General features: G+C 36.5%; 1 long non-coding RNA gene across 2 annotated transcripts; it reads left to right on the top strand.

Moving 5' to 3' along the window:
- The first annotated feature begins 7,149 nt into the window (after positions 1-7,149).
- LOC113749933 lies at positions 7,150-16,937 on the top strand. 2 transcript variants are annotated; one of them, XR_003464603.1, is made up of 3 exons: positions 7,150-7,456; positions 8,928-9,005; positions 16,852-16,937. It is a non-coding gene; the product is annotated as an uncharacterized LOC113749933 (long non-coding RNA). The 2 variants fall into 2 exon arrangements; XR_003464602.1 differs by lacking the exon at positions 16,852-16,937 and adding an exon at positions 9,736-10,005.
- The last annotated feature ends 4,603 nt before the right edge of the window (positions 16,938-21,540 follow it).

The raw sequence follows: 21,540 nt of genomic DNA on the forward strand, positions 1-21,540 counted from the left end.
TAAATACTTGGGGCTCTAAGTCATATCTTGAATATCTGAATATCTGGGGCTATAAGCCCAACCCAGGGCTAGTTGGTCGAATCAAGCCGACAAGGGTTTGGTCGAGGAGATAGACGAACCTTGGGTACTTCTTTGACGTTCGGGCCCAGTAGGGGGATGATCGGTGGACGGAGATTGATATTTAGTGATGATCTATGGACATTATAATTTTCTGGTTGACAGAAAGTCAACAGACCTCGGACAAGCTACTGTGGAACCTGCTCCTGAGAGTGAACTATATCTTTTGACATGAACATGTTCTTTATCGTATACTTTTACACGATCCATATGATTACCTGCATTACGATACACTATGCCATGATCAATATGAGCATGACTAGTTTCCTGATATCCTGTGAATGATATCATGCCTGCTAGTTTACTTGCCTGTTTTCGTGGAACTTCACTAGGTTCTTAACTCATTCCATGAATTTGTTTTCCTTACAGGGATGAGAACATGAGAGTGGAAATTGGAAAAGGCCTAGATTTCATCTAAGTTTGTTAGTTGCTTACGTGAACACTCCATAGATGTCTAGCTGGTTTGTTTGGTTTGATTTTTGCAAGTTTGACTCCTTGGCTGTATTTATAGATTGTGTGGGCATTGGAGGTCCATGAGTGTACACATTGAAGGTTGTAATTGATATCGCTTTTGTTATTGAGGTTATTATTTATAAATTTCATGATGCGTGACTAAGTTCTGGTAAGAGTTGGGCACGCAGTCCGCCAAACCTTTGGGTACGCTCTAGGGGAAGATGGGCTGTCACAGGTGATATCAGAGCTGCTTCATGTGGTTTCGGCGTGGGGTGAGCTTGGGTCAAGTTGTGAGGACTTGCAAAAACTCTTCATATTTCCTTAAAAAAATTTCCTTTTATTTTGAATTAATTACTTTATAATAACTTTACTACTCATTTACTCCCTCAATAGTTGGAATAAAGAATAGAATTAAGAGTTTTCCCTTTACTTTTATAGTTAGGGTAAATTAGGGTTTTTGCGCATTTTGGTAGTGTGATCACTTGATGAGGTGTGTGTACTAAATTTGGTGGATAAGCATGAGTATTAGGTAAGAAAAAAATGTGTGATTAGAAATGTTAATAATAAGTGAGTGAATCACAAGTGAAAACACAAGTACACGAGAGTTGAGGAAAAACGGCTTGAACCGACGTGCACCGTTTGCTACCGATTGAATATGCCATTTGAACACTACTTTATTACCTTAATCCCATTGTTTTCAATTGAGCTAATTAGCCCTTAATTAACCCTTAAGTGGCCAAAATTCTTGACCAAAGGAAGAGAGAGAAAAGAAAATATTTTGAGATTTAACCATGAAGTGACACTTGGCGAAAATCCAACCAATTTTGACTAAACAAATTTCCTTCCATCTTATTTTCAAATTTGCTTCATTTCTCCTTCATTTCTTTTCTTGTTGGCCGAGAGTGAGGAGAGAAAAAAGAGAGGAGAAAGTTTGCAACTCCAACCTTGAATCCATCTTTGTTTGAGTGAAATCTCAAAAACTAAACCGATTAAACTTACCTTTTGGTATTTGGAAAGCTCGGTGTGGTGAAATTTTGGAAGGGAGTGGTTTGTTTTTCACTTGCAAGAAGCTTTTGGGAAGGTATAAGGCCTAAACTTTCTTTTCTTTGGTTTAATCTTGCTAAGTTTAATATAGGAGCTTTTAATCTTGGCTTGCTATGGTTGATTGTTTAGTTTTGATGGAGTAGTGGCATGTTTATCTAGGGTTTGCATCTTTTCATTTTTGATTAGTGTTGTTTAACTAGTAAATGATGTTATTGAGGTGGGAAATGGAACTTGTGAAGTGATTTTGGGCTTGAGTGTAACTTTGTTAGAGTAAAAATTGAATTCCAGCATTTGGTAGTGATTCTGCCCTGTTTTTGGATATTTGTCCATGATAAAGGCCAAATCAGTCCTTGCTCAAAACATGAAAGTTGTAGGGAGATCAGTTAGCTTTCTACTCAGAAAAGTTCAACTCAATCGGAGCACTGTATCTTGTGAAATGACTAAAATACCCCTGACTGCCCAAGTGCCCTGTTTAACCGACAACTTTCTATTTTCTCTGAGATGTTAATTTGTGACCCTGAAAATGGGAGAACTGGGTGTCGATGTCTTTCTAGGAAATGTAGGTCTATGTCTTAGTTTCGAAACGCCATAAAATTTACCTCGATCCAATAGACCTAGCTTCAGTTATGACCAAAACACCGAAGGATGACAAATTTGCCACTTAGACATTCTTCTTTAATATTAGTTTCCGGTTTGGTCTTGGTGGTTTCATTGCTAGAATTAACTTGTATTTGAATAATATTGAGCCTAGTTAAAGAGCTATTGTGTTAAGATTGCGTATGTGTTGAATTTGGGCTGAGTTGATGAAAAAATGAAGCCATAAATGGCTGAAAAATAGCGAAATACAAAGGGTATGCCGCCCAAATTTTCGCTCAAAGGTTAGGCGAGTGAACTTGAGACTTGAGCGATGATTTGAAGTCGAAGTGAACTTGGATTGTCTATGGTAGTTAAGTTACCGTTAGTAGAGGTATATGAGCTAAATTTGGCCAAAAATCGTACCCTTTAAAAGGTGAAGGTAGCGACCAATAGAAATACGTTTTCCTCGTCTTTTAGATTCAAATGCGAATTCCAAAGTTTTAATTGCTTCTTTAGCAACACCAAAAGAGCGAGCATGAATTTTCTAAAGTTTGATAAGTAACATGAATACTACCTAATTGAGTTTCAGTTACTTGATTTTCTTTAAGCGAAACTCTTAAGTTTCGAACCCTAGTTGATTTCAAACTCTTAAATGATGTTTTATCGCAGATTTGGACTCCAAACAAGGAGTTATACCTAAACGTGACCCTAAGAAGCACTAAATCTTTGGTGAGTGCTTCCAAATACCTGATTGAACTTGACACTTGTTTTAAATGCTTGACCAACGTGGTCGGATGATACTTGATTGGTTTGGTCGGGTAAGGGTGTACTTTATCGCACTTGCCCTAATGTGATATATTCTTGTTCATTGGTTGTAATTGACTTGATATACATGCATATGACTAGTTAATCGAGTCGAGCCGACAAGGGCTTGATCGATTAGATAACGAACCCTTGGTCTCTAGTTTTGTCGAGTGGAATGATATCTCCTCGACTAATCGGTATACTCGAGTATTACCATACGTGTTTATCTGAACGTACAGACCCGGTAAGGAGGTTGAATGGTGGACGGAGATTGGTGTTAAGTGGGGCACTACTGGACTAATTACTTTACTTGAAAGTTGACGGAGTGTCAACTACTCTTTGATCAAGTTATGGCGGAGCTATTTTGTAATAGCGGCTGTTTCCTTTTACTTGACATATTCAATATCCAGTGATTGGCATTACGAAGTGTTATTACTCATTTTCTTGTCTTGATATGCTCGCTACTTTACTATTTTGATACTTTCACTTTTAATTAATGGTCAACTTGGTATTTGGAACCTCACTAAATTTTAGCTCATTCTATTAGATTTGTTTTCCTTACAGGGGGTACGAGTGAGGCATGAGACTGGTACAGGCTAGCATAGTCTAGTTTTTAGAAATTTTGCGATTGTACTCGCACTAGTCGCTCAATTAGGTTGAATGTACTTAGAACTTCAATCTTTTGATATAATTGGACCTGTATAAGCCTTGGAGCTGAATTTAAACATTAATGTATATTCTAAGCTTGGGATTGTTGTTTCATTTCCTTTCTATGGTTGTAAGTTATTTTCTTGAGGTGTGTGAGAGCGAGTCCTGGTGAGAGTTGGGCAAGCGGTCCGCTAAACCCTAGGGTACGCTCTAGGGGAAGGTGGGGTCGTCACACAAGTAGTGTTATGGTCCCAATTATGTAAATAAATATAAAGGATTAAGTGCTCTTCTTAGACATAAGTTATGAAACATGAAAGTTATAGGTGTAAAACATTTATCATGATACTTCAGGAAAATAGACACATACGTCAGGTAGGAATTTTAAACTTAGTTGATTTGCCCTTGGGAGCGTACAGCCTGAGACGTGAATTCTCCTAATTTCAGATTCTTGTACCCGAGTACCAAAAGTGAAGAACACTAGAATAAGGGTCGATATCTCGGTTGCACTTGAGATAAATTTGGATGGCAAAAGACAAAGCGTGAAAGATTCTAGTATTGGACTTGAGATTGAACTGATCAAGGAGAATGGATCAATAAGTGTCGTCACGGACTAGTCTCGTGCATGTCTGGTTAGGGTTTCTATAGATGATGGCTAGTTTTGCAGTCATCGTGAATGTTTAAGATGCTAGTATTGCAACTTGTTTCATTTCTCATGTACCTATATATCCTTGTTCCGTGTTTTCTTGATTTTGTTGCGATTTGATTACGGTTACATATGTATTTCTTTTAATTTCTTACTTGACTAACATTTTCTATTTCCTACCCTTCTATGATACCCTATAGGAACTTGGTTTTAATGCATATTTCTCTATAAATTTTGGATTATGTATGGGATTTTGGGGACAAAGACTTGAGTTCTATACTTATATACGAGTTTTGGCAGAATTTGGATGAACGTCTTGATGGGGAATGGTACAAGACACTAGTAAGAGTAAGAGGTTATGGATTCTTCTTGAGCAACTTTGTAAGTGAGTAATGGAGAGTGAGTTAGGGTGTGAAACTTTTATTTTAAGGAATATGATTCCGTATTTTGTTATGTGTATAAGTGATGATAGTAATCTTTGTGGGAAGAAACAAAAACTCGTCTATCTCAAGTAGAGAATAGTTAAGATTTATATTTCTTTGGTAACCTGTAAGCAAAAGAACGGAAGAGTAATATGGCCAGAGTTTCCAATTGTGAATAGTTACTCATTTTGATCCTTTGATTTGCCTGCAGGCTATCATTTGATTTAAGTAAATCATTGAGATGACAAATTTGGGAGATATGCATAAGGAAATAGACATTCTTCGAAAGGAGGTAGAATTTTAAAAGAAATTGGCTGACTACTAGGAAGGACGATGGAAACAATAATATGCGGAAAAAATTGAGCTGCTACACAAGAACGTGGAACTGGAAAAGAAATACAAAGGGATCCCGAAAAAGATGCGTAACTACTAAGTGTGAAACCTGTAACAAAATTCATACTAGAATATGTTATTTGAAAACTGGTGCATGTCTTAGATGCGGCCAACTTAAACATCAAGTGAGGAACTGTCCAAGACAAATGAATCCTTATCTCTGGTGAAGCTACTGTAATAGTTAAAGTTAGTAATTAGTGATGTTTTGGCTAAAATAGTTGTATTTATTGGACTATTTGTTATGCAAATTTTATGTAGCAAGTTGTATCTTTGTTAGAAACAATGAACTTGGTACCTGATGTTTTGATTAGTGATATTACACATCTGTGTTTGGTTGGAATTAAACCCCTATTCGTGATTCAATTTCTGCACCTGTTCTTGGATTTGAACAAGAATTCTTTATTTGTGGTTAATAATGAAGCAAGGCAATTTGATTAGAAGAGATAGTATGTTGCCAGTGTACTGTGTTTGATTTCAAGATCTAGCAGAAGTAGTAACCAAGTTTGGTAATTATCGTTTTCTCTTTTCATCGAGTTCTTAAGCTTATATTACCCTGCACACATTTGACATCTTTGTTAAACTTTCTTAGCATATTAACGTAGCCTTTACGTGGTAAGATTTTCTCTAAATAAGTTTGTGGTAGTACTATGAGTAAGAGAAAGTCACTTGGAAATTGGAGGAAAATCCTGCAGCATTAAGTTCATGCGAGCAAAGGTGAGAATTTCAAGGACGGAATTCTTTTAAGGGGGAGAGAGTTTGAGGACTCAAAAATGATTTCATCTTTTCTTTTATTTCTTTGAATACATTTTCTTTACTTTGCTTTATTGCCTTAATTTCCTAGATATTTTTATAAGTGAGTTAAGATTTTTAAACATTTTCTCCTATAAGTTAGTGTATGTTAAGTTCGTAATGCATTATCGAAGTGCGACCCACTAGTGAGTTGCGTAATAAATTTAGTAGACAAAAATGTATATTTTTCTAAGAGGGTTTATATGGTTAGAATTGCTAAGAGTGGATTAGAAGAAAACAATATAGATTACTCATTAGAGACAAAGGAAAGACAAAAGGATAAGTTCGAACCCTAAGCCAACAAGTGTCGGACATCTAGCCATCATTTGACGAAGACAATTTTTGGTCTTATCTTGGAAAATTGGCCAAATTCCTTCATTCTTTCTTTTCTCTTGGCCGAACCATCATGAGAGAAAGGGAGAGGAGAGAAGACCAATTTCTAGTCTTGAATCCTTGCCTTTTTAGTGAACAAACAAGATAGAAACCAAAATCACTCCATAAAACTTTGAATCCAACTTGAAGGGAAGCTCTTGGTGAAGTCTTGAGAGAAAGAAAGCTTTGCAACCCTCTTGATTGGCTTGTTCTCTAAGGGGTTGAAGGTATCAAGTTAAGCAACCTTCTTTTCACTCTTATCTTGCCTTTTGTTGGATATATGACTTGATTATGGTGGATTCTAGGGAAAACTTCATGATATGTGTGGCGATTGGAAAAATTCCAGCTTCGAGAGAGAATTTCAGCCTTGAAATGTTGATTTTAGCTATGTTATGTCCTTGTGTGAGGACCCATAATTTTATTATTTCAAAATATTGTTAAATTGGTCATTTTAAAAATATTTCGTACTCGAGTTACCCAAAAAAAAAATAAATAAATAAAATAAAATAAAATATACTAAAGTACATGAATTTCTCGAAAATAAATTTTTCCGATTGGTTCTTTACGCGCATATTATTTTAATGCCCAAATTTATTCAAGATGAATTGCTTATCGTGATTTTTATTGTTATATATATATACTTGGATTATCATATTTTAGAGTTTTAGAATCGAATAAGTTGAATTTCCAAGTTCAAACGAGAAAACCCTTAAGTTTGACCTTTATACGCGCGCGTGCCGAAAAGGCCCCGACAGGCACATTAATTTGATTAATTGGAGATTTTAAGAACATGATATTAGACTACTAGTAATGTACTATTAATGTACTAGGGAAATTACCTCAGAGGTTTAGTGCACAAAAGTTGCAAACGAGCGCGAAAATTGGACACGCAAAGACCCTAAACGGACCTAGCATGAGTTGACACTTAGACTTAACCATTAAGTCACCAATTCTCTCCACTTTCATTACAATACCTGATTTCACTCTCTCTCCTCTCGTCACTCTCTAGTTGGCCGAAGATGGGAAGAAAAAAATCTAGCCAAAATCCTCACAAACTTGCTTCAATCCACTTCCAAATTTCATCATCCATTAGAGGGCTTTGATCCTAGCTTGGAAGAGGGGGCTGTTCATCGGTTTTCTTGGAGGAATTTCGGTCAAGATTTCTGCCCTAAAGCTGTCCAACTAAGTTCTTGAGGTAACTCACTCACCCACACTTCAATCTTGCAAAATTATAGCTCAAATGGAGCAAAGGTAGCATGGGTTTGCAACCTATGGTAGAATTTGGGTTGATTGGTTGAGTAATTATGTTCTTGCAATTCCATGACATGCTCGAGGGTTTGAGGATGTTTATTGGTGACTGATGTGATGAATTAGCATGTTGTGGTTGCTGATATTGTGCTATGTTACATGTATATAGAATGATTGATGGAATGAAGTTGGAAGAAAGTTAGAAATTTGGAGAAGGTACTGTCTGAAATTTCTGACTTGCTGCCGACTTTCTTGTTTGCTGCTGCCCTGTAATTTCGAAAATTTTCTGGTGCTAATTGAGCTTCCAAATTGGTGTAGATATGTTGTGCTATGTGTATTGTGGTTGTCTACCAAAAATCAACCCAAATGGTTGGTTAAATTTTGAGTTACAAGTAAAGAAGCAAAACTGGAACAAGCTCCAGAATTTTCTGACCAGCAACATTTGTGTAGCTATAACGTTTTCTCGTTGATTGAAATTGAGTGCCGTTTGCGGCATTTGAAAGTAGACTCTTAGAGCTTTAAAATGGTACCAAGCTCATTTTCTAGTTCGTCCCGAACGATTCGTGGCGAGTTTTGAAAGTTGGCTGCCTGTTTATTACTGTTCATCCGAGACTGTCCAGAAAATCCATTTTGTTGCTTGATTTTGAACCACTTATGTCTGGATTTTGGAAATGATTTCTTCTGCATAAATATATCCTTGTGAACCTAGTTTCTAACACCACCAACCGTTTTCAATTTCACTGAGAATCGAGTGAGATACGGCCTAATTAGCGAAGTGCATTAAATCTGGAAAATAGGCCAACAGTCCAGGAATTTTAGCGAACTTCAACTTTTTATTTCTTGAGCTAGGAACATTGGAATCGAGTTCCGTTTTTTTCATTTGAAACCTGGATTGGAAATTTACATGCATATCAAATTTCAAAGGCTGGTTTTGATTCTATGATTTTTACCGAAATTCCAAAATTATTGGAAAAACTTGGACTGTTTTGACCTATCTTCAATGAATAGTAAACTTTCTTGGAGAAATTGACTTGTTTCTGATTTGATTCTTGGAAAGTGACCTTCTACAAAGTTGTTATGCTTCGAATGAAGTTTTTGACGGTGTAAAATTTTCTATTTTAGACTTTCCGAACTTCCGGACTGATTTTTCCACGAATGACTCGAAAAGTGAAAATTTCCAATTTGGACCTAAATGTTCTTTTAAGGGCCTAGGTTACATTTTTACAACTCTTAGAGCATTTCAAACCTATTTTCATGAGTTCACCTATCACTTGAGACCTCATTTGAAAGTCGGTTCCTTATGAACTGAAATACTTTGGAAACTTGAATTGTGGAGTCAAAATTGACTATTTCTTTTCTTTACACGAATACTGTATGGCCTGGAATTTGAGATACAATGCATTATTGCATACTTTCAGGATCTCAAGAGGACTTCGAGGGAACTCCCGGCGAAGCGTCTTAGAGCTAATTTCTCAAACTTTGACTTTTGATACTTGGTGAGTATCAAGTGCATGTGAAGTGTTTAAATGAAATGATTCTTGTACTTGCTAGTTAATGAGGCTAGGGCGTACTTTATCGCCCTTGTCCTCTCTTTCATGAAATTGCTTGCTTGATAAGTGATACGTGTTACATGTGAATGCAAATGAAAGTGTTTTTCGTGAGCATTGAGCGGCAGAATGTATCATGCCCTTTTAGGGTAGGAGGTACCGCTCATCCCGTCTCAATGCTATGACCAAATCTTGTCGATTGGAGCTTCGTCTCATCGACCTAAAAGTGAATGGGGGGGACGCCCCAACCCATTGGCTAGCCTTGTAACTCGAGCCGGCAAGGGCTTGGTCGAGAAACTTGGTGAACCTTGGGAAGTGTTATAGCTTGATCCAAATAAGGGGTCTTGCTAGGTATACTTGTTAAGTGATACCACCTACATGCTTGTTTGGTTACGGATCCAAGAGGGTGTCATGGTGGCTGGAGGTAGTAAGTGGAGTTCTACATGGATAACTGTGAAAGTTGACGGAGGGTCAACTACCTGAGCTTGGATCGCGCGTGGATTAGCTCCTGAGAGCTCCCGTATCCTTTTATTGTGATTAAATTCCCTAGTTGCTTAACGTTTCGCAGTTACTTGTTACTCGAGTTATTGCTTTATATTGTGTCTTTGCTAGCATGCTTGCATGTTTTTCCCTTGGCCTCACTGAGCGTTAGCTCACCCCAATTTATTTTCCTTAACAGGTTTGGAAGTGGAAGTTCTGAGGCTTAATTAGTGACCCCCAAAAATAATTTTTCCCCCACAGGGCTCGAGGCCAAAGAAAGCGCTTGTATTGAGTTATTAGTGCCTGAAGGGATATCTCATATATAATTTGAATTCGATTCACTTGATAAGTATTTGATGTAATTATTTGAGAACTGAGGACTTTTGTCTTATTCGGGGAATGATACCCTTACTTGAGATTTGTAATGTATCTTATCTCGTTCTAAGTTTGAAAAATGTTATTTCGTTTATTCTTGAGGTTGTACCCTATGTTATTGGATGTGAGTGATGTATTTTAATTGAGACTGTAGTGAGTCCCGGCGAGAGCTGGGCAGGCGGTCCGCCGAGCCCTTTGGTTCGCCTTAGGGGGAGGTGGGGCTGTCACAGTTGGTATCAGAATTTAGGCTCTAGATCTTGTAGTGTATCCTCGGCTTAAAGTTTAGGATGCCTAACTGTGGGATTAATTTGAATATTATGTGAATGAGGACCTATTGTATCCTAGGGGTTAAAGAAATTGATTATTTGAGAGTTTCTTACTTGGGACTTGTAGAAATAAAAAAAATTGAGGAATTAGGTGATGTTATATTGAAGGAAAATATGGGATGAGGATTAGTAGTGAAAGATTGGATGAATTTGAATTATTATTATACTTGTAAGTGTGGAAAGAATTGAGGCAATTATTAGTACTGGCTATAGAGGATAAGAGACCGGGATTTGATGGTCAAACTCCATATATGGTGATTTTGAACCAAGATTAAAGAGTTTCAAAGGAATAAAATGTATTTTCCCGCCCATTTACCTCCTAGAGAATTTCTGCTTTGAAATTCTAAAGAAAAACGAGGATGTACTAGTTTTATTTTCAAACGATGATTGGAAATGATATATATATGCTTAAGTATGTATAATTTTCCGATTTTGGTAAATATGTGAATTTTACTTGAATTTCAATCTGAAAATTTGTGAATAACTGATGAGTTTGTTGAATTTTGTATATGATGGGCTGATACAAGGTTAAAATTTTCTAAACTAAGTTTTTCCCCCTTGATTGTATACTGGTGTATTCTCACACTTAAATTTGTCTATGCTTTACAAAAAATAAAAAATAAAAAAAATCTTGAGTTTTCGGAAGAATGGCAAACTTATGTTTTTATAATGTAAATCTTGAACTTGATAAGATTTTTGGTTACTTTAAATACTCTTCTTATGTTTTAAAATTCTTGGTTTTCAAGAAGAGTGAGCCTATCTTTAGGTGTACGGACTGAGGGAACTTTGAGATATAGAGTAACCGCATTCAAGAGCACAAAGTTAGTGTGAATTGACTTGGTTTCCATTTGACACGTAAGTTAGCAAGTTGTACCTATTTCTTGGGTTTGAACTTGGAGCTTGAGGCTTTAACTATAAAACCCTAAGACTGGTTATTCTTGGAGATGATGGTGCTCTGGCTGGTGGCTTGCTTATTAAAGATTTTGAATTTCGAATGGATAACCTTTGGTTTTAGCTTGTGTTATGGTTTGATTGGATCTAATTTCGTAAAGGCATGTGATCTGATTGAAATTAGTGATATTTGGACCCTTTGGTTTAACTATGGACTTAGGAAGGGTGGTGCGCGCCGTGAGGCCTTTTGTATCCTGCTTGCATATACTTCTATATTTTGTGGCACTTAATTGCCTATATGCAGTATTTGACATATTGGGCTTGTTTTGTGACTTCTAACTCGTGCTATAACTTTTGATACATGTAAAGAAGCATGTTTTGATTCTAAATATTTTTGCAACTTGTATATGCATTAAGTTCTTTTATGCTTAATTATTCCTTTTCTTGTGCTTATAGACTTCTATTAAGTATGGCAGCAGGAATGGGAAAAAGGGGTCGTGGCCTAGGGCTTAGACAACCCCGTACTCATGAGAGAAATTGATGGATAGTCTTATATAATTTAATGAGACCCTAGTACTGAATATGAATCGAGAATAAACCAGAAGATTAGATCTACCAGTGTATAATGGATTAACCTAGTTGGGAACTTAGTGAGATTTTCCTGTGCGAAATTTTAATAGTTGTTTTATACGTATATTATGAGTGGTCCTATGGCCATGTTTCAACTTTTATGAAGTTTGAACTCCGAAAGTATTTCGTTGGTTTGGTGAGATGACTTGAACTCATTACCTATTTGTTCTACTTGAACAAAAGCGTTTTCAATTTTACTTGACTATTACTATACCCAAATTCACTTGTTTTACTTTTTCACAAAATTTATGTATATATATATATGTATACACATTTTGAACTCGTTTGAGAATCGAAATCAGATAGAGTTCAAGTTCGAATCTTTTCTTAGGAACATGAATGCCTATTTGTTATGAATCAGAGATTAGAAATGATCGGGCTTTATGTACTAGTAGAGTTAGCTCTTGGTTTGGATATAAAAGGGTGGTAAAGGTGTTGGATCACAGGTTATGCGAATACGAACCTACATGTCTATTTATCTTTCTTAAAGGTATGTTCTAAAATATACACTTTACCCGAACATAGATTTAACTTGAAACTTTGAGGAAAAGTGTTGGAACACCCTCCATGTATATGTTATGATTATTATGTATATGTTTTAAAATTCATGCATTAAGTTGCATGATTAATCTTCTTAAACCTATTTGAGAGATTTGAAATATGTATTGATGATTGTGGTTAAACATTATTTGAAATCTCTTACTAAGAAAATTTAGTTTTGGATCATGAAGAAAATTTGTATCTTTAACTCTAATTTTGAAAATTTTGAATCGCATTTTGCCACAGATACATTCAAAATACATCAAAAGTCTCGACTTTATCTTGTAGGTCATGATTGGTTTGATTTAGACAAACTTTTGAGGAAAAGGATTCTGGTCCTACTAGTGCGTAATAGTTTTTAGTCAGGGTTTGGAACTTGTTTCTTATGGCGTGTAATTTATGGTTTCACTACATACGTGAGTAAGACCTTAGAACGGAAGTACATATCATTATATCAAGGGGTATTACTTTATTTGTGTGTGTGGATTTTCTTACGTATCAAATTCGTGGAGAGGTAAGAGTAAATATACCTGGATGACTTAGATGCGTGAGAATTTATAGGTTGTGGATAGTTAAGTTTTAAATTTTGATTTGCTACTCATTTAGATGCTTTGAGTTGTTGATAGGCTGACAGTCAGGATTAAGCAAATGGATGAATGAAAAGTTTGGAAGAGATGTATATAGAAATAGAAGTTCTTCGCAAGGAGTTGGAATTCCAGACTAAATTGGTTGAATTCTGGGAAGAACGATGCAAACAAGAGTTTGTAGAGAAGATGGAATTATGGAACAAGAACTTGGAAATGAAAAAGAAATACGAAGGAGTATTGGAGGAACTTCGGGAAAAAAAAAAACTCGAGGGGATGCGACCCACTATTCAAGTTTCACCTCAGTATATTTCTAGCAACCAAGTTAAGGGTAGTGAAGGAAACTCCCATAATGAAAAAAGGGAAACGTAAAGAGAGATGTGAACATGAATTTGTTGTGGAGCAGAGAGAAAAGAAGAAAAAGAAAAAGGAGAATTCTCAAGCTAATCAGGCCGTAACTTGTAGAGTAACTTGTGGATACTGTGGCAAGTTTAATCACACTGAGATTATGGGCTGAAGGAAACAAGGAAATGCTTGCTATGCGGGAGTCCTGAGTATTAAGTTTTAAGTTGCCCGAGGAACTCCTCAGCAGCTCGTTAAGTCTGCTGCAAAACGGTCGAGTGTTAGAGGGAGTGGTTAATACTAATGGCTATGAGAAGAACCAAAGTATTAGAAGCTCTACGAGTGAAGATGGATTTGACTTTGCTTAAAGACAGGGATTATGATTATAACCTAGCCTATATTGAGACTTTTGAAGGTTGTAATCTTTTGTGTAAGGGATGAAATCTTTTGTTGCTTTGAACATGGATGACTTAGCATGTTTTGCTACAATCTTGTTTATTCCCTTTTCTTTTGAAATGATTTGATAAATTTATCCTAACTTGATGAAATTATTATGGTCTTTTATAGCAAATGGAAGTTTACTTTGCATTTAATCAATTTCATGACTTATTCGTATATCTAAATTTTGTTACGCTTATAGCCTTGTGAGAAGGCCATGTCTATAATATTGAGGTTGGAATCAAGTGGGTATTAGGAATAAATATCTTTTACCTTGCATAAATGAATCCTTTGAGTATCTACAAGAGACAGTAGTACTTTCCAAGTTAGATTTAATACAGGACTATTAAGGCTAGTTCATCAGAAAAGTAAGCACTTTGAAATTCAATTATGCCATTTGGAGTAATGAATACACTAGTAGCATTAATGGATTTGGGTCTTTAAGTCGTATTTGGGTTAAAAATTGGCAGTAATACTCATAAATGACTTGGGGACTACAATAAGATATTATTGAATGTAAGGTTTCATTTCGTACTTCGATATTTGCATACATGTATACGAAACCAGATATGATTTTTGAAGTTATTGATTCTTGAGGGCTCTTACTATCTATTTTGAAAGATTACTAGGGTTAAGGTCCAGTAGGACAAAACTTGTGTGCTAATAAGATCTTATCGAATTTGATCTGCGAGATATTTAAAGTTCATTGCGTATACCAATTTAAAGGGCTATTACATCATTTGTTCTTGAATTGACAAATTTCTTAAGACAATTGAATCTGTGAACCGCATGAAGGAATTGTTATCTCGCTCATCATGAACAGATTAAGAATACAAGACTTACGTGATATTTAATGCGGAATAAGTTTTACAATTCGTAAGAGTGGGATGCAAAAGTGACATCTGGAGTTTTTGAGTTAAGGTATCAATTTCGAAAACGAAATTCTCTTAAGGGGGAGAGGATGTGAGGACCCATAATTTTATTATTTCAAAATATTGTTAAATTGGTCATTTTAAAAATATTTCGTACTCGAGTTACCCAAAAAAAATAAAAATAAAATAAAAATAAAATAAAATATACTAAAGTACATGAATTTCTCGAAAATAAATTTTTCCGATTGGTTCTTTACGCGCATATTATTTTAATGCCCAAATTTATTCAAGATGAATTGCTTATCGTGATTTTTATTGTTACATATATATACTTGGAGTATCATATTTTAGAGTTTTAGAATCGAATAAGTTGAATTTCCAAGTTCAAACGAGAAAACCCTTAAGTTTGACCTTTATACGCGCGCGTGCCGAAAAGGCCCCGACAGGCACAGTAATTTGATTAATTGGAGATTTTAAGAACATGATATTAGACTACTAGTAATGTACTATTAATGTACTAGGGAAATTACCTCAGAGGTTTAGTGCACAAAAGTTGCAAACGAGCGCGAAAATTGGACACGCAAAGACCCTAAACGGACCTAGCATGAGTTGACATTTAGACTTAACCATTAAGTCACCAATTCTCTCCACTTTCATTACAATACCTGATTTCACTCTCTCTCCTCTCGTCACTCTCTAGTTGGCCGAAGATGGGAAGAAAAAAAATCTAGCCAAAATCCTCACAAACTTGCTTCAATCCACTTCCAAATTTCATCATCCATTAGAGGGCTTTGATCCTAGCTTGGAAGAGGGGGCTGTTCATCGGTTTTCTTGGAGGAATTTCGGTCAAGATTTCTGCCCTAAAGCTGTCCAACTAAGTACTTGAGATAACTCACTCACCCACACTTCAATCTTGCAAAATTATAGCTCAAATGGAGCAAAGGTATCATGGGTTTGCAACCTATGGTAGAATTTGGGTTGATTGGTTGAGTAATTATGTTCTTGCAATTCCATGACATGCTCGAGGGTTTGAGGATGTTTATTGGTGACTGATGTGATGAATTAGCATGTTGTGGTTGCTGATATTGTGCTATGTTACATGTATATAGAATGATTGATGGAATGAAGTTGGAAGAAAGTTAGAAATTTGGAGAAGGTACTGTCTGAAATTTCTGACTTGCTGCCGACTTTCTCGTTTGCTGCTGCCCTGTAATTTCGAAAATTTTCTGGTGCTAATTGAGCTTCCAAATTGGTGTAGATATGTTGTGCTATGTGTATTGTGGTTGTCTACCAAAAATCAACCCAAATGGTTGGTTAAATTTTGAGTTACAAGTAAAGAAGCAAAACTGGAACAAGCTCCAGAATTTTCTGACCAGAAACATTTGTGTAGCTATAACGTTTTTCTCGTTGATTGAAATTGAGTGCCGTTTGCGGCATTTGAAAGTAGACTCTTAGAGCTTTAAAATGGTACCAAGCTCATTTTCTAGTTCGTCCCGAACGATTCGTGGCGAGTTTTGAAAGTTGGCTGCCTGTTTATTACTGTTCATCCGAGACTGTCCAGAAAATCCATTTTGTTGCTTGATTTTGAACCACTTATGTCTGGATTTTGGAAATGATTTCTTCTGTATAAATATATCCTTGTGAACCTAGTTTCTAACACCACTAACCGTTTTCATTTCACTGAGAATCGAGTGAGATACGGCCTAATTAGCGAAGTGCATTAAATCTGGAAAATAGGCCAACAGTCCAGGAATTTTAGCGAACTTCAACTTTTTATTTCTTGAGCTAGGAACATTGGAATCGAGTTCCGTTTTTTTCATTTGAAACCTGGATTGGAAATTTACATGCATATCAAATTTCAAAGGCTGGTTTTGATTCTATGATTTTTACCGAAATTCCAAAATTATTGGAAAAACTTGGACTGTTTTGACCTATCTTCAATGAATAGTAAACTTTCTTGGAGAAATTGACTTGTTTCTGATTTGATTCTTGGAAAGTGACCTTCTACAAAGTTGTTATGCTTCGAATGAAGTTTTTGACGGTGTCATGGTGGCTGGAGGTAGTAAGTGGAGTTCTACATGGATAACTGTAAAAGTTGACGGAGGGTCAACTACCTGAGCTTGGATCGCGCATGGATTAGCTCCTGAGAGCTCCCGTATCCTTTTATTGTGATTAAATTCCCTAGTTGCTTAACGTTTCGCAGTTACTTGTTACTCGAGTTATTGCTTTATATTGTGTCTTTGCTAGCATGCTTGCATGTTTTTTTTCCCTTGGCCTCACTAAGTGTTAGCTCACCCCAATTTGTTTTCCTTAACAGGTTTGGAAGTGGAAGTTCTGAGGCTTAATTAGTGACCCCGAAAAATAACTTTTCCCCACAGGGCTCGAGGCCAAAGAAAGCGCTTGTATTGAGTTATTACTGCCTGAAGGGATATCTCATATATAATTTGAATTCGATTCACTTGATAAGTATTTGATGTAATTATTTGAGAATTGAGGACTTTTGTCTTATTCGGGGAATGATACCCTTACTTGAGATTTGTAATGTATCTTATCTCGTTCTAAGTTTGAAAAATGTTATTTCGTTTATTCTTGAGGTTGTACCCTATGTTATTGGACGTGAGTGATGTATTTTAATTGAGGACTGTAGTGAGTCCCGGCGAGAGTTGGGCAGGCGGTCCGCCGAGCCCTTTGGTTCGCCTTAGGGAAAGGTGGGGCTGTCACACCTTGTTGTCTTGCCATGGAGTTTCTCTAGCTTTTGTGTGCACTTGTGACTTCATTATATGAACTTTTGGATTTAATATATAAATTTCAGCTTAGAGTTACATTTTTTCCAGCTTTGATATGGTTATGGTTGAGCTTGATAATGGTCTATTTTGGGTAGCTTTTGTGGCCTTAAACAAGTGTACTTTATAGCCTATAACTTGTGGTTGTGATTGAGGTTGGATTGCTACGAATATAAGTGTTGAATTTGGAAAGGAAAGTTAAGAAATCAAGGAGAAATGTTGTCTGATTGGGAATCATCTTGGTTTCCTTTGATTGTGGAGTGAATTTGTGGCAAATTTGTCTAAGATACTGGGTAAACCTTTAAACTTTACTTATGTGTTGAATTTGAGATGAAATGGAGGGTTTTCATTGGTACTTTTCTCTAATTTGCTGGCTATAGTTGTTGCTTGTTGGCCGAGTGGATAGTGATGTATTTTACCTTTTTTTCTTCAACCTTTTTATGATAAATTTTGGCCAAAATGTGAGAACCCGTAATTTGCATTTTCTAGGTTTCGCATTTTTCATGACTTGTTTTCTGCACTTTCTGTATCCGGAAAATTTTCTAGATAATTTTTTTGAGTAAATATAGTTTTTAGATGATTTTTCTAGTATCGAATAGATTTTGAGAAATTAAGAGCGTATACCGGACGTGGGACCCACTAGTGTGAGAAGTTCGGAAAAATTCTGCCAATAAGGTTAAGTTTCGGATACTGTGAAAATTTTATCGGGTGTTAAGAGATAAGTAGTGTGTGTGAAGTGATTGATGTGAGAGAGAAAAGAAAGATAAGAGGGCATTAAATGAGTGTGACAAGTGTCACTCTACCATTGGGTTTGACTTAAGAAACACTATTCATCCTTTTGACTATTTTTGACTAAGTGTTAAATACTTCAAAAAATCACAAAAATTTACCATTTTCTTCCTTGTGTTGGCCGGCCCTCTCTCTCTCAAAGAAGAAGAAATTTTCCCAACTTTCAAGCTTCCATATCACTCAATCTTCCACAAACAAGAGTTTAGGTTTGATTTCATTCCATAAAATCCTTTCTTTTGGTGATAGTGAGTGCTCTAGTGAAGTTTGTTTGAAGCTCTAAGGTGGCCATCATCCCTCTCTCTCTTGTTACTTGGTAAGTGATGCTTGAACCCCCCTACTACACCTAATGATGGTTATAGTATGCTTAGAAGTGGCTTGAGTGTTGGAATATATGATTTATTTCTTGGTTTGGCTTGATTTAGTGAAGTTTTCCATTTTATGATGAATTTTCTGGTTTCATATGATTTTGATGGTATGGTTGTTTTTGATGGTTGGTAATAAGGGGCTTTAGCTCTAGTAGGTGCATATGATAGGAAATTGCAATCAATTTTGAATTTGGAAGAATTTCTGGAAAATTAGGGTTCTTGGTTGAACATTCTGTCCGAAATTTTAGGTCATAGATAGAGGCCGAATTGGACTTTGCTCAAAACATGAAAGTTGTATGTATTGATGAGTTTGAAGTGCCTACAAAATTTCAGGGCATTTGGAGTAGTGTAGAGTGAGTTATGCCATTTTTACTGTTGCTGTTCTGGGTGAACAGAATGTGCGGAACTGCGATAGTAATTGCCTATTTTGACTGGATTTAGTTTGGATTTTGAAGTTGGTGTCTTCTGATGAAATGTTACTGGATGTCTTAGCTATCATATTCCTTTGGAATTTCGGCATTTGGACTTGTATAGACTGAGTTATAGTAATTACAGTTTTGTGTGTTTTGCAAACCTGTTTTGGTAATTCTGGTTTAGTATTTGGCACATTTGACCTAGTTGTGCTAGGATTTGGACTGAGAGGCCTTCTACATTGTTGTAGCCCTGTCTTTTAGCTTCGAGATGGTGGGTCTTACGCCCTCATCCGATAAGCGTAACGCATTTTGTGCCATTACCGCATACGGAGGCCAAACCTGTTTTTGTTGATTGATCAAATGAGTTATATTTTCTGATTTTCTGGTTTGCTATTATGCTTATATATGTATATGAAACCCTATTGGGGTTGTGATTGGCATGGCTTTATGATTCGTTATCGAGTCTCATTGTACTTGTTTGCATGTTTTAAGGCTTACTCTTATTCCGGTCATTTCCTAGCTAACTTTTGTACTTGTACCACTTTGAGCCCTGTACGGCTTTTGGGAAATGAGATGACCTTTGGTGTGAAATGTTGGGGCTGATTTGAGGAAATAATGAAGCCTTAATGGCTGGAAAAGTAAGAAATTTAGGGGAAATGCTGTCCGATTTTCTAGGCCGTTTGGTTCTTTAAGTTGGATTTGCCTTTTGATGGAAATGAAGGGCTTTTGGGTTGTTGACCCTAGGTCTTCATGTTATCTTTTTGTTTCCAAGAAAATCATGTTCTTGCACCCTTGCATTAGTATTTATTTGGCAAGGCATACGACGTGTAGTCGAGCCTCACTTGTGCATTCCGTTTGCTCGATTTGGATATGAAACCTTCAATTGGTTTATTTTGATTATTTTAGGGTTTCTTGGCGATTAAGGCCAATCTGAAGTAAAAACTTTTGAAGTTGAGCCGGTGAGTGTACCACTCCCCTCCATTGCTATTTAACTTGATTTCTGCTCTGCAATCTGTTTATTTGTTCGAGACGAGGGTGTACTTTATCACACTCGTTCTCTAGTCTGTTCATATGCCAATTTACTATGCAAAATTTGAATCTGTTATCTGTGTCTGCATCTGTTCGGATTTCTATGACCTATGAGCTCAATCCTGTGGCTAAATTATTCGAGTCGGGCCGGCAAGGGCCTGGACGATTAGATAACGAACCACGGTAGTCTGTTCGGGGATTTTGGGTATTGAGACCCTTGATTCCGGGTATACTCGAGTATTACCATTTTGTTCGTTTGAGGTGAGCGGGCCCGGTAAAGGGGTGTTTGGTGGACGGAATTCGGTGATAAGAGGGGTCTACAGACGCATTGGTTCTATATACGTTGACGGAGAGTCAACCGGTTTGGATCAAGTATTGCGCTGGAAATTTGGCTCCTGAGAGCCACCCGTATCCTTCTGATTTGAATCATTGGTTCCTTTGCTTTACATCTGACATGTGTATCTGATTTGTTAAATGTGAAATGCCATGATTTTAATGCTATCTGTTTGGTACCTCATTGAGCGCAAGCTCACCCCTTTCCGTTCCTTTTGTTTTCCTTACAGGAAAATAAACGCTTTTGGTCTGGATTTGACAAATGGCTGCCAAATTGAGCTAGTTGAACATATCTTTTGTATAGTTCATGTATTAAAACCCTAAGTGTACTTTTGGGGCGTTTTCTCTTTTGATTTGGCAAACCGTGTGTATATATTAACTTTTGAAAACTTTTGTATGTCATTTTGATTTGTAAACGCTAAAGTTCAGATGTGAATGTTTGTTGGCTATTTCGGTTGGGTTCTGACGGGTCGGTCACTATTCATGGCCGACTTCGGATTTCATTTTTTAAATTTTGAGTTATTTTATCATTTTGACTCGTTTACGCTCGTTCGTAAGTTCCGGATCGCTATAGATAGTTCTAGTCTGCATCGTGAGTCCTGGCGAGAGCTGGGCAGGCAGTCCGCTCACCCCTTTGGTTCGCCTTAGGGGAAAGTGGGGCTGTTACACAAAACCTGTTCCAAACATTGATTGGCACTTTTGTGTGTTAAACTTGAATAAAAGCTGTGAATTTTGGAAGGTGAAAATCTCATGATTTTGCTTGTTCCATTGTTGGAATTTCTGTTACGCAGGGCAGCCTTGTACCCTGCTATCTTTTAGCCTTAAAACCCTTAGTTTGATAATCTTTTGACACAATCTTGCTCATTTCACTTGCTAAAACCTTGAACAACTATGGTGTGTTGAATTGGAGTGAATATCATAAGCAAAAGAGGTACACTACCTTGTTTTTCTTCATTGTTTTGCTGCTAGAAATTTCCCCAGGAAACTCTGCGCAGTTTTGAAAAATTGGTTATAACTTCATGTAGAAACGTTGAAATTAAGTTCCGTTTCTTGCATTTGAAACTAAATTCAGATTACTTTCTACCATGAAATTTTCAGAATTTTTCTCAATTCTGATGAATATCTGTGATTTTTCAAAGTTGACTGAATTTTCACACCTATTCTATTTTTCTACCGAATGAAGCAACAACTTGAGACTAGAATTTGACTGAATTGTGGTCAGAATCTTACAAATGTGTCTGCTAGGAAATTGTAATTCTTTGAGTCTATTCTCCAAGGATATAAAGTTTATAAA

The sequence above is a fragment of the Coffea eugenioides genome, chromosome 10 (assembly GCF_003713205.1).
Source record: "Coffea eugenioides isolate CCC68of chromosome 10, Ceug_1.0, whole genome shotgun sequence".
Lineage (NCBI taxonomy): Eukaryota > Viridiplantae > Streptophyta > Magnoliopsida > Gentianales > Rubiaceae > Coffea > Coffea eugenioides.